Genomic DNA, 13849 nt, shown 5'->3' on the forward strand with positions numbered 1-13849 from the left:
TTTCTTTATCATTATCGTTACTTTTACTAGGAATTCAGTGAATGACAGCCTCACATCATGGCGTGGAATATGTGGGTTTTAGATTGGCCACCCACCAACCTGTTCCTCACACGGATTAATGGGACGGCTCTTTAGGACGACGGTACGACGCGTTAGCACGACGATACGACCCTTAAGCACGACCAGTACATCACTCCACAAGCACGATGGCCTATAGTCTTCGTCGTGACCTTTGAAGGTCAGGTCAAGTGCCATGCCATCATACTTGTGGATGAAGAAGCTGTGGGTAAAGGCATTATGATACATAAAAGATGAATATTGATTTGATATCCTTATTTTGTAATGGGATAATGTAAACCACTTACGTATTTTGCGGTTCGCGAGACCTTAGAGTAAGGCAGAGCACGGGGAATGGAAGCGGATAGAAAATGCTCTGGGGTCAGAAGAGAAAATGTGATGTGAAAATAATGTTTAGCTGCGCGGCGTTCAAGAATGCGAAAAGCTAGGGTGTCACTGTGGGCTGAATTCAATACCATGAGCAGAAATTGATCCATATCTAAAGGGAATGTGTAAGGCCATGTACTTTTAAGCTTGACATGGGAGCCACTGTATAATGAAGCTTGAGATAAGGTCACTTTACCTCGAAGCTTGAGATAGGGGTCATTTGACTATAAAGCTTGAGATAAGATCACTTTACTGTAAAGCTTGAATGAGGGTCACTTTACCACAAAGCTTGAGATAGGGCCGCTTGTGCTATAAAGCTTGAGTCTAGAGCATGATAGAGCTATCTCGGGGTTTACAGGCAGCCTCGAGCCAGTGATGCCATCATCATATATCGCTTTAATATAGCGGTTTATGCTACACATCTCTGTCAGGTGTATCATCATATATCGCTTTAATATAGCGGTTTATGCTACACATCTCTGTCAGGTGTATCATCATACATTGTTACGTTGAGGACTATCAACAGAATTTATATTGAAGATTATGACAAAAAAAAAAAAAAATCTTATTAAGATATTGACGTAAGAGGAGAAAACTGGGTCTGCCTGAAGATGGTTGAAGAATTTTTGCTTTTCCTTGGGAATAGGGGAGGTAGGTATGGTGTACGTAAGATGTATGGGAATGGTGGTGTATGGTGGGATTGGTATGGGGGAAGTTGCTTGTGGGGGGGGGGGTTGGTATGGGAGGGCTGGTGTACTGATTTGGGATTCGAGGTAAATGAACTCGATTGGACGAGAATGATAAGAAGTGTGTTATAGGAACTGAGGGCCTTGCTAGTTTCACATTTACTTTAAAAAATATCACATATTTCACAAGGTATTCACATATACAGAAGATAACATTATCCTTTTTTATCTTCGCTCAGCTCAGTAAGACACTACACTGTATAATATAAAGTAATTAGGAGGTAATGTCAGTAGATATTACAGGAGTATCTGTATATAACATCCAACACATAGCTAGGAAAGAGGACGTACATAAGATGTGTCCAGAGACGTCAAGATAACATGAGAATATTTCCAGAAGACTTCATGTTGGTCAGTGGAGCTCTGTGGCTCCGTAGTCATATCACTTGTTGTCTCACAGCGCCACGTCTCACAGATAAGGAGATAAGAAGTTAGGGTTCAACTTGTGCGAATATCATGTGGGATAGGATAGGGTGTATGAATGTGACAGATGAATACTATGATGGTTAGTTCATTACAGTTCTCTAATTTGTTTTATAGAAAACGTTCCCCCTGGACCACAACAAACCTCGCTCTGTGATCCAGGAACAAATCAAGAGCCTGCGTTACCGTTTTCTCCCAGGCCACAAGGGACGAAATGGGTCATCCGCCCAGAGAGATTGATTAGGCCGTCTGGACGCAGGACGAGGAGGGTGGTGGCCTGTGTGCACATGAACGGTGAGGGTCGAGGCAAACAAGTGACAATCGACGGCGGGAGGCGGGTGGTAGGGGAGAGCCGTCCATCGAAACCCGGTGCCTGGATGTTCTGATTTTTACCACATTTGTGGCTACTTTGCCGTGCGCTGTAGCCCATCCTGCGGGCGGCGCCGCAGAAGAGGACACCGAGGGCACATATGGCCCAGGGAGTGAGGGGCCTCGTGACTGAGAGATACAGACCTTGTCTTATGTGTGTTTGATGACGCACGCTTTCATACTTTCTCTCTCGTGTGTGTGTGTTTTGAAACTGAGTTTCCCTGGATGGCTCTGCGAGTTGATTGTCACACTTTGAATAAGGAGAGCTGGATGCTCCATGATAGAGATCTCCTCAGTGGTGTCCTGGACGAACAGACGAGACCAGTCCTCAGTCAGTACCACACACACACACACACACACAAAATGTATTACCATCGTCCATATACATGAGTAACATGATAATTAGTCACTGGTAATTAGTATGTGTCATGAAATATTAATGATTTATATATAACAGGAACCGAGAGAATTTTCACATATGATGATGGGGTAATTTGAATAGTTTCCCTTCCCTTTTAACCTACTTAAACTCCATTTTCTTTAAAGCAGTTGTTTGTTCATCAGATCCAATATATTACTTGCGAAAAGTCCTCGCCAGGGGATGTTAACTGACGTGGCGAGGATCCCTCAGTGTTAATCCTGACGTTAAGCAGATGTGGCGCTGCAATATATAGGATTACCATCATCCCATTATGGCTCAGTTGACCCACAGCTGTTGCCGGCTATCGGGTTGTCCTCTGTAACATTCGCGCGTTACATCGGCGTGTCTTAGGACGTATGCTTAGCGCTGAGGCGAACATCAAAACGAGTATTTAAAGGCATTTCGACAAGAATACTTTCCCTTGTCTCTTCTTTTTTTTTTCCCTTTCATTATCCTCTCTCTATTTTCAATTAAGGCCCGGCCTTGATATGGACTTTGGTCCGTGACTGGAGCCTTCAACGTAAACAAACAAAAAGGGAATAGAGGGACCGTGTCTGTCTCATCTTGTGATATACATCTGAGATGCTGAAGTGCTCAAGAAATACATGAAAAGGAAACAGACTGAATTTACGAGATTTACTTGTATATAAGTATAGACATATTTCCTCATTATATTCTTTGTATGCGAACAGCTTAATCGAGCAGATAATTCTCTCTCTCTCTCTCTCTCTCTCTCTCTCTCTCTCTCTCTGTTTCTTGCAATCCAGAGGCCAAACCAAGTCGGCGTCGCAGGGACAGAATGAAGCATCATTCACTCAAGACGCCTCGCCCCGCAGAGAGCATTTCTCCCCATCCCTCCTCTCACACCACCCCTCTTTCCCTCTGTCTCGCCCGGGGCGCATTCGCCCCAGAAGCTCCCCTTAGTTCCGCCCAGGTTCGTATTCGTCCCGGACAAACCACGTCCAGCCCGGGGTGTTTTCTTCGTCCCAGACGTGAGTGTGTAGGAGGCTCCTGGAGCGACAGGTCGTGTTGCCTGGATGGGGACGACAGAGACGGGTTGGTGATAGTCGAGTGCATAGCAGTGACCTGCACTGCAGCAGTGAGTACCAGTGATCTCAGCCGAGCACTGAAACACACACACACACACACACACACACACACACACAAACTAATATTCGCATGTGCTAGATTTCCACACATCCATCTCGCAAAGCCATCCCACTGACTCGCCCTCTCTCTCTCTTTCTCTCTCACAAACCCAGATCACACGCCAACCCAGCTCACTAACTCAAAAGGCTGAACTCCTCCCAAAAAACTTCTCAAAACTCGGGTGTATTGAATGCTGGTGTTTTAGCGGGTGTGGGTCGGTGGGAGGAGGGGGGGGGGGGGGGGTAGTTTGAACAAGTTGGACAGTATGGGGGAAGGGGAGCAGTGCGACCCTCTCCCTTGCCTACGTCTACAGATTTCTGGATGTTTGTTTCCACGAGGTGGGAAGATTGGGTTGAGAAAATGGTGTGGGGTAGCGTCAAGAACAGATGACTCAAGTTCAAGAAGGAAAAAATCCTCACTTGGCCCCCTTCTCTGTTCCTTCTTCCGGAAAAGTAAAAACTGGAGGGGAGGAGTTCCAGCACACACACCCCCCCCCCCCCCCCATCCCCTGCTCCCTCCCCTATTAGTCGCCTTCTGCGACACGCAGGGAATACGTGGGAAGTCTTCTTTCTCTTCTAACCCCAGGGACGAGGGATAATCTCTCTCTCTCTCTCTCTCTCTCTCTCTCTCTCTCTCTCTCTCTCTCTCTCTCTCTCTCTCTTCTCTCTCTCTCTCTCTCTCTCATATACACGATCATTCCATATGGTTTTACCCCAAAATAGTGTTTTGTCCCCCGTGAGCAACATGCATCCCTGTTATGCATAATCGTTGGCTGCCTTCAAGGTTGGCTGGCCGAGGGCTGGGGAGATGCACAAGGTTCCTGCCTCAGTCAGGTGGTAAATCAGGTGTAGTTCGCGTGTAGTCTATATTGTCGTTTACCCTGATGGGTTTTATTGACCCCCCGCTCCCCTCCCGCTGTGTCAGGTTATTGTAAGTTGTGCCTCGTGTCCTGGTCACCTTTTGCATATGTTGGAAAGGATCACAGTCGAGCGCGTGATCAAGTATATTCCTACGAGTCCACGGGGAAGATGAAACACGATAAGTTCCCAAGTGCACTTTCGTGTCATGATCACATCATCAGTGGAGACACAAGAGAGAAATATAACAGTCAGTTGATATACAACGAAGAGACGTAGCTAGGGCTCCATGTGTGTTGGCAGGTCCTCCGTACCACCAGGCACTGACATTTCTTTAGTGTGGGTTTAGGGGTTTTTCTTTCGTCCGGAGTTGTGTGGTAGTTTAATGACCGGGTTGTCCTCCCTGAATAGACGTGAGTTTATGCGTGTGTTGGACTAATGTTAATCGCGATGATGCTGACTTTCCGTTTGGTAGGCAAGTGTTGCCGTGTGCGTCCAGACCTGATTACCCTCTCGTCTGTTCTTTTATTGTTTTGAGGGATTTTAGTCTCTCTCTCTCTCTCTCTCTCTCTCTCTCTCTCTCTCTCTCTCTCTCTCTCTCTCTCTCTCTCTCTCTCTCTCTCTCTCCCAACTCAAGCCATCCTCCTCTCTTCTCTGCTCGAGGAGGGCCGTCGCCACTACCAAGAAGGCCCAACGCAGATGTTAAGATCCCGTCACGTGCTCTACTCCGGGGTTGGGGAAGCAGCAGCTTCGGCCCCACACCGCCAGGGTGCTGCACTACCAAGAACACCAACTCAGATGTTAAGATCCCGTCACGCGCTCTGAACGGGGAGGAGGAGGAGGAGCAGCTTCGGCCCCACACCGCCAGGGGATCTCCAATTAACCTGATGACCCGTTCTCTCACCTGCGACCGGACGCGCATCCATCTTTTCTCTCTCTGAACAAATCCACAGTAATTAGTAAACCTGTTTTAGTCTCTCTCTCTCCTCCCTATCTCTCTCTCTCTCTCCCTATCTCTCTCTCTCTCTCCATCTCTCTCTCTCTCCTATCTCTCTCTCTCTCTCTCTCTCTCTCTCTCTCTCTCTCTCTCTCTCCCTATCTCCTCTCTCTCTCTATCTCTATCTCTCTCTCCTTTCTCTCTAGCGTACAGGTTTGGCGAGGCGGGATTATAAGTCTTAATTCTCGGTGCCGGGGAAAGAAAAAAAAGAATATATGACCTGACGTTGTAATGTGGGACGGAGACAGAAATATAAGATTAGATTGTTATGTGGGACAGCTTCGTGGTAGCGTTATTGAATTTCGTTAAATATTAAAGTGTATTAGAAGATTTTAATCCTTTCATTTATTTTTTTTCGTTTTCGATAGATGTGGCCTTTAAATCATCCTCGACTGTGGATGACCGAAGCGTATATTTAAGGCCGCGTCCGGTTGCCGGATTCGTCGTCGAAGTGTCTGAATACGGATATCCGGTTACCAGCGTCTTGGTTTTCCGTTTTCGTGGGTAATGTCCAAATTTTCGGCCCCCCCGTGTGATCACCGTGGAATTCATAATTCCTCACGGGATTTCGTGGTCGCATTTGTCAAATTAGTATTCCTGTGTGATTTAGATAGGACGTGTGGAATATACTTGTGAGAAGTGTGCTATGTAATTATGTATATCATATCACTTGTACCGGCCGGGTGTGCAGCGGTACGACCCTTGAGCACGACAGTACGACCCTTAGGTACGAAGATACGATCCTTGAGCACGATGGTACGACAGCTTGAGCACGACAGTGCGACCCTTCGGTACGACGGTACGACCCTCGAGCACGATAGTACTATCCTTGAGCACGACGGTACGACCCTTGAGCACGATGGTACGACCCTTGAGCACGACGGTGCGATCCTTGAGCACAATAGTACGATCCTTTGGGTATGATGTCCTGACCTATGATCCTGACCCTTTAGTAGTTAGGTCAGAGGTTAGGCCATTATACCCATTGTTCGTACCGTCGTGCTCAAGGGTCGTACCGTCGTGCTCAAGGGTCGAACCGTCGTGCTCAACCATCGTACCGTCGTACCCAAGGGTCGCACTGTCGTGCTCAAGCCGTCGTACCGTCATGCTTAAGGATCGTAAAGTCGTACCCAAGGGACGTACCTTCGTACCCAAGGGTCGTATACTATCGTGCTCAAGCTGTCGTACCGTCGTGGCCAACGTTCGTACCGTCGTGCTCAAGGGGTTGACCTGGCGATGATTAACGTAAGTGTCTTGATTAATCAAGTCCTTAATTATTTTTTCTTTTTCTCTTGTCTTCCTTCACAGGTCGCTGTGGACGCCTCTCCCCCAGTCACCAGCCAGACTCAAGGCAAGTCCCTTTTGAAATCACTTCTCCTTAAACTGGTTCAACACTCTGATTTAAGTCCGAATTGACTCTCTCTCTCTCTCTCCTCTCTCTCTCTCTCTCTCTCTCTCTCTCTCTCTCTCTCTCTCTCCAGAGGAGAAAACTCGTAGCGCGACCCCGTGCATGCTCCGCGCCCCACCGATATATCTATCTAATGACAGGCAGGAAATTATATTGTTAAATTTCTGAGCTTCAAGATTTTCTGAAACCCTCCTCCTCGTCGAAGAGAAGGTTCGACATAATGCGGATAATGTGACTCCTCTCTGAGACGGGAGGGAAAAAAAGGGGGAAAAAAAAGATTAAAATCACGTTTATTAATCTCTCACGAAGTACAGTGGGGGTGCAAGGGAGGGAGGGGAAGTTTAAAGTCGTAATGAGAGAGAAAAGATCTTTTCTTTTATTTCGAACGATCTGGGTCGGGATATCCTTGTGTTGAATAATGAGGGCGAGTCACTCAGGAGATGCTCAGGGACCCGTCCCTTGCTCGAGAACGACCTGACGAGAGGGTCAGAGGTCTTCAGAGGACCCGTCCATTTCTCGAGAACGACCTGACGAAGGGTCGGAGGTGTTCAGGGCCCTGCCCTTGCTCGAGAACGACCTGACGAAGGGTCGGAGGTGTTCAGGGCTCTGCCCTTGCTCGAGAGCGACCTGACGAAGGGTCGGAGGTGTTCAGGGCTCTGCCCTTGCTCGAGAGCGACCTGACGAAGGGTCGGAGGTGTTCAGGGCCCTACCCTTGCTCGAGAACGACCTGACGAGGAGTCGGGGACCCGTCCCTTGCTCGAGAACGACCCGTCATTCTCGAAGCAAAGACCAGGAGGTGTTCCTTGCAGAAGACCTGGACTCGTTAAGATCTCACTCATATTTGTCCTCCGCTGCAGAATTGACACTGGCTTCGTTCGCTCCTCATGTTTGCCCTTGCAGGATCCAAGGGGGCGTGGGAGAGAGAGAGAGAGAGAGAGAGAGAGAGAGAGAGAGAGAGAGAGAGAGAGTTGGTCCATGTGGTGGTGGTGGTGGTGATTGAGGGACGAGAAAGAGGAGAAACAAGAGAGGTGTATTGGAGAGATGGTGGTGGTGTTTGGACGTGCGGGAATGGGGGAGGGGGGGGGGAGAAGGGGGATGGGAGTAGAGTTCGGTGATTAATTAGCTAATTAGCTGATTAGATATTGGCTTTCCCACCCTGGGTGACGGGGGAGAGGTGTGGCCAGTCGCTCAACCCACCTAGACGGTTAGGGGCAAGTGGGGAAAGTTGTGAGAGAGAGAGAGAGAGATAGATAGATAGATAGAGAGAGAGAGAGAGAGAGAGAGAGAGAGAGAGAGAGAGAGAGAGAGAGAGAGATCAGAATGGCGTGTATATGTCGGCTTCCATTTGAGGGGAAGAGATTATCTCCTATAGAAGGTCGTCTTTCTAGGGAGATCATCTGCATGGGAAGAGACTTTCTTGTAGATCTCTGTATCTCTCTCTCTCTCTCTCTCTCCTCTCTCTCTCTCTCTCTCTCTCTCTCTCTCTCTCTCTCTCTCTGGGGAGATCAGTTGTATGGAGAGAGCTCCTCTCGTAAACGAACCTGTCTCTCGGGGGGGGGGATCGGTTATATGGGGGAGGGGATCTATTCTTGTAGAAGGGTCTCTTTTGGGGGAGATCAGGCTGTCGTATGGGGAAAGCACCTTTGGAGGAGAGACGCTGTTCGTCCAAGGGTTACCCTTCTGCAGGAGGGAGATGAGATGGGTTCCCCCCCACCAGGAGCCATGCGCCTTGGCTCTGAGCCTTGCTGGGGAGCCTTCCTGCCGGGGATGGAGGCTGTACTGGGGAGCTAGTCCTTGTGAAGGTCTTATATTTACCCTTTAGCCAGCCAGCCTTGGGTGTACTGGGGAACAGGAGAACGATTTCTGAGGTTTTCAGCAAAGGAAAATGAAAAGTATTGCATTTCCTTTTGTCATTCTGTCGTTATCTACGGATAGGTTAATTGCCTTAACGTTTTAATTAAGGCCTTAATGACCCCGGCGGTCGATAAGGCCCGTAGCCCAAACAACCAGCCAAGCAGAACTAGTTCCTTGCTTACATTTGTGTTCCTTGAAGGGAAATAAATGAGCTTTCCTTCTCAATCAAAATATTTTTTTTTTTTTTTTGACTTCAAGGAGCTGGGACTGAGCAAATTGCACGGTCGCCGTTTTCTATATACCCCACAAGGAAAATGGGTTCCCTGTGTTTACATTGTGTACTCCGTGATTACCAGGTGACCCAGTTTAGAACTTAGCACTTCAATTGGAACTTTCTGATATCCATAGAGTCTTAGGATTGTGACAACTGCATTGTAGCAGTGGTTGAACTTAGTTCATCGTGTGTTGGTTGTATTTAACTTTTAGTGTCGATTTGGCGCGAACTACTCTTTTTGTATGTAAGGTGTTTATGCCCATAGTCGAACTTGCAGTTTGAAATAGCCATACAGTCGAACTTACAGCTCGATATTGTTTTGCAGTCGAACGTAGAGCTTGACCTTATCATACTGTCGAACTTACAGCTGGACACCGTCATAAAGTCGAGTATACACCTTTACATCATTGTGCAGTCGAACTTACTGCTTGATGGTCTCATATAGTCGAACTTAAAAGAGCATTTCATGTTCATGATTTCGAACTTGCTACCGGAGATGTCCTTGTGCTTGAACTTATTGCTTCAAATATCCAAGTATTCGAACTATCTCACCTTCAGGATCCAAACTACTTAATGTTTTTCTCAACTTTCGCTAACCGAACATATACCATCACATGTTCATTTATCCGAAATATCAGTGAAACGGCCAGATATGATTCACAATATATTCCCGTATTTGAATGAATAAATTTCATTTTTATGAGAATTAATCATTTATAAGGACTGTATTTGGACGTTTAGTCATAGTATCTGAACCTTTATAAATGGGGATAAAAGTGTTATAATTGATTCTATTTCTCCCCATTAATGTCCCACTTAATATTTCCTTATATCCGCCCATCGGAATCTCATATTTCCTGCCTCTTAAATAAGATGTATTTTGACGATATATTATACTCCAATAATGACTCCAAGCCAGTGTTGTCCGGGCGCCCACAGATGGCTTTCTGGGAGGGAGGGAGAAGTCTTGACTGGCTTTAAGGGAAAGGGGCAGTTAAGGTATGACAGTGTTTGTTCATTAAGGGAAGCATTTGGCTCTGGGTGAGACGCCTGCGTGGCTTGGGTAAAGGGCAAGGGAGGTGGCTGAGGGAACTTGTTGGCATGGATGGGGGTCATCAGGTGGGTTACAGAAGACAACATAATGCTTTTGGAAGCCGTTCGTCTGACATGTATGAGGCCATGATGTGGGTATAGCCTTTTGGCTGTGGGAAGACAATGAGGTGGCTACGGAGAGACGGTAGTGTGGCTTAGACTAGACACTCGTCTGGCTTGGAGTAGACATAATGGATGAGCAATATCCAGAGAGTGATAATCGCACGGTTTTGGAAAGATAGGAGAATCCCCTGCCTTAAACAGTTCCCTGGCTTGGGGGGGGAAGACACGTGGCTTAGATTTAGATTATCTTTGCAGTTAGCATCATAGAATTGAGTTGTCAATCCAGTTAGCTTCGTAGAGTTGTCATTCCAGTTAGCTTTGTAGAGTTGTCATTCCAGTTAGCTTTGTAGAGTTGTCATTCCAGTTAGCTTCGTTGAGTTGATTTGTCATTCTAGTTGAATAGTGGGAATTGACTAATCTAAGGCCCAGCCACGATGTGGAAATTGGTTCACTATTCCCGTGGACTTGAGGAGTCCGTGTTGGCCATCATTTGAATCCCTCCGTCTTCTGTGAATAGACTTGTGGAAAATGTGAATTCAGTCCTTCCTTTGAGGAGATGCGTTAGATGGTCACCGCTGAGCCCGCCTCCAGCCTCAGTGTAGGGAAGTTGAATGATGAAAAAGATGATATTTCTGGGGGTGGTTACAGTAACCTCTATATTGGCTCTCTGTGTCCAGAGTACGACTTCCTTTACCTTGTTACCGTCGTGTTCGAAGGTCGTACTGTCGTGTTAACAGTGACTGATAACACGACACTGTTCCCCTCTCAAACACGACTCTCCCCAAGAATACGACCTCCTTCCCCTCCTGTCAAACCCCGGCCTCCATCCCCACACACACTCTCTGTTCCATGTTCTCCAGAACAACGTTCCCCACCCCCGTTTCCCCCTTCCCAGACACGTAGCCGCTACCCCCTTTCTCCTCCTCCCCAGACACGACGCTGCTACCCCCTTCCCCTTCCCTCCTCAGACGTAAGGCTAGACACCCCCTTCCAGACTGCTATATCTCCGATCACTGTACATTTCCTCCTCCTCCTCCTCTTCCTCTTCCTCTTCCTCCTCCTCCTCCTCCTCCTCCTTCCTCTTCCTCTTCCTCCTCCTTCTCCTCCTCCTCATGCTGGCTGCGTCACGCCACCAGCCACCGTCCTGGGTATAGGTCATGAGTAACGGTGCGACGTCCAGCACTCGTGGGGTAACTTGAGCCGCAGTCTGATAGGAAAACTTAGTTTTGTAATGAGCAAATGTACAAGTTCTTTGGGAGGGGGAATGGGATAGTTAGGGCAATTTGGGAAGGGGAATGGAACAAGTGGGACAGGAAGGAAGGGGGAGGGTCGGCCAAGTTAAGCTACCCATACGAGTCATCGGACTCAAATGATTCGTCTGACGATAAGTTAAGCTCCAACTTTAAGTTAAGCATCACTAAACTCCTCTAACTTCATGTTAAGTTTCACTAAACTCTTGTAACTGCCAGTTAAACTCTTGTAACTTCAGGTTTAGCCTCATAAAACTCTAACTTCAAGTTAAGTCTCCCAAAACTCTTCTAACTTCAAGTTAAGCCTCACTAAACTCTTCTAACTTTCCTCACTAAACTCTTCTAACTTCAAGTTAAGCCTCACTAAACTGTTCTGACTTAAAACCTTTGTTCACACTCATCTTAGCTGATCCACTCACTCATAACCTGTCTGCTGTTCTGACAAGGCTAAGTGTTGCTGACGCTGGCTGCTGCCACTCTGATCTGTTCCACACACACACACACACACACACACACACACACGCACGCACACACACACACACACACACACACACACACCACACACACACACACACTTTACTAATCATTCACTTTTACTTACCCAGGACATTGTAGTTCTTAATAAAATTTGCAAACAATTCACCTTCTTGTCCACATAATAATTTATGATACGCTCGTTGTCTGTCTTAGACAGTAACATGTTTACCAAATTGCGTCCTAGCTACGTCTCTTCGTTGTATATCAGCTGACTGTTATATTTCTCTCTTGTGTCTCCCCTGATGATGTGATTATGACACGAAAGTGCACTTGGGAACTTATCGTGGTTCATTTTCCCCGTATATATTATGTTTCTCACACAATATATACATCTATTGTATACCTTTGTATCAACATTGGATAAATCTGTTTAGATTAAAAAAGCAATTACAGTATTCGGTATGTTTGGGAGGATACACCAGCCAACACAGGAAATTAGCGAGCGCGCGAACTTCCCCACCGGGGCAACTAGTGATGATTATTACCGAGGAAATACAATCCCAATTATGTATTGACTTTATAAGTCTCAGCTGTATTGTTGGTTGTCACGCCGTGTGTAATGGTGGTAATTTACACTGGTATGGTTGTTCTGGTGTGCTTCGCTTGATATGGGGGTTAAACTTAATTTTTTGTCTCATTAAATGTTTTTAATTGTTGATTTTTTTGGGGGATTCTGTAGCGCGCATGTCTGTTTCTCTCCCCGAGAATCCTCTTCTTTTTTTTTCGTTATATATCGTATGTATCAAATTTTTGACTGGTTAGGAAGATGAGTGAATTTTTGGGGGGAGGGGTCATTAATAACACTACGGTGCGACCGTTGAGCACGAAGGTACGACCTTTGAGTATATATATATATATATATATATATATATATATATATATATATATATATATATATATATATATATATATATATATCGATAGAGATAAAGACTACAGAAAGAGATATGAATAGGCAGATAGATAGACAGATAACATGTGAATGTGATACAAAAAAAAAAGTAATTCCCCAAATTGATGAGGCTGGACTTAATTACATTGCGAAACACATCTCATGCTGCATTGCCCCGATTACCCCCCCCCCCCCCGCTCCATCCCCCGAAGCTGCATTAATTCAGCAGTTACGAACAGCATTGTTGATCTGGTGCTCCTCTCGACTGTTGATGGCCCACCAGACAGCCTGAGTTCCACCCCTCCCCCTCATTTTCCTCCCTCCCCCCTTTTCCCTCCCCCTCCCCGCCACCTCCCAGACTTTTAAATCACAGTGCTCCCTGCAGGCACGAACAGCGCTTATGATCCGAATCGTAAAATGAAATGCATTCGTGCAATCTGCATGGAAGGCAGGCTGACGCGTCTATGGCCTTTTTTTTTTTACGTCGTGTTTTGTGCCCATCCGTAAGTACATTTGATCCTCGTCCATCTGTGTGTGAGTCGATTGTACAGGATCAGGTCCAAAATGGATTCGATTTGATCGTGTTGGACTCCAAGTAATACCCAGATTCTCTGTGTTTATACCTGAGGTTATCGCTGAACACTTTAAAGCTGCCTTGGGATATATATATATATATATATATATATATATATATATTATATATATATGTATATAATATATATATTATCTGGGATAGGGAGAGAAGATATTCCCACGATTCCCTGCGTGTGTAAAGGACTAATGGGAATGGAGGGGTGGCTGGAAATCTCCTCTCGTTTTTTTTTTTTTTTGTTTTACTTTTTTTCCAAAAGATGGGAACAGAGAAGGGGGCCAGGTGAGGATTTTTCGTCTAAGGCCGTCTTTTCTTACGCTACCTCGCAAACGCGGGAAATGGACGAAATGTATAAAAAAAAAAAATAATAATATATATATATATATATATATATATATATATATATATATATATATATATATATATATATATATATATTTTTATAATAAAATTTTAATGAACAATAGATACTAAGTATTTC

General features: G+C 45.9%; 1 protein-coding gene across 1 annotated transcript in view; it reads left to right on the forward strand.

Annotated features, from left to right (window-relative positions):
* Eph (Eph receptor tyrosine kinase) overlaps positions 1-13849 on the forward strand; it is a 1175025-nt gene that overhangs the window by 134418 nt on the left and 1026758 nt on the right. Inside the window, exon 3 of the mRNA XM_071672575.1 lies at positions 6715-6757. The gene's annotated coding sequence lies outside the window, so the exon portion shown is untranslated. The remainder of the gene's footprint in view (positions 1-6714; positions 6758-13849) is intronic.

Source organism: Panulirus ornatus, chromosome 17 (genome assembly GCF_036320965.1).
Source record: "Panulirus ornatus isolate Po-2019 chromosome 17, ASM3632096v1, whole genome shotgun sequence".
Classification (NCBI taxonomy): Eukaryota; Metazoa; Arthropoda; class Malacostraca; order Decapoda; family Palinuridae; genus Panulirus; species Panulirus ornatus.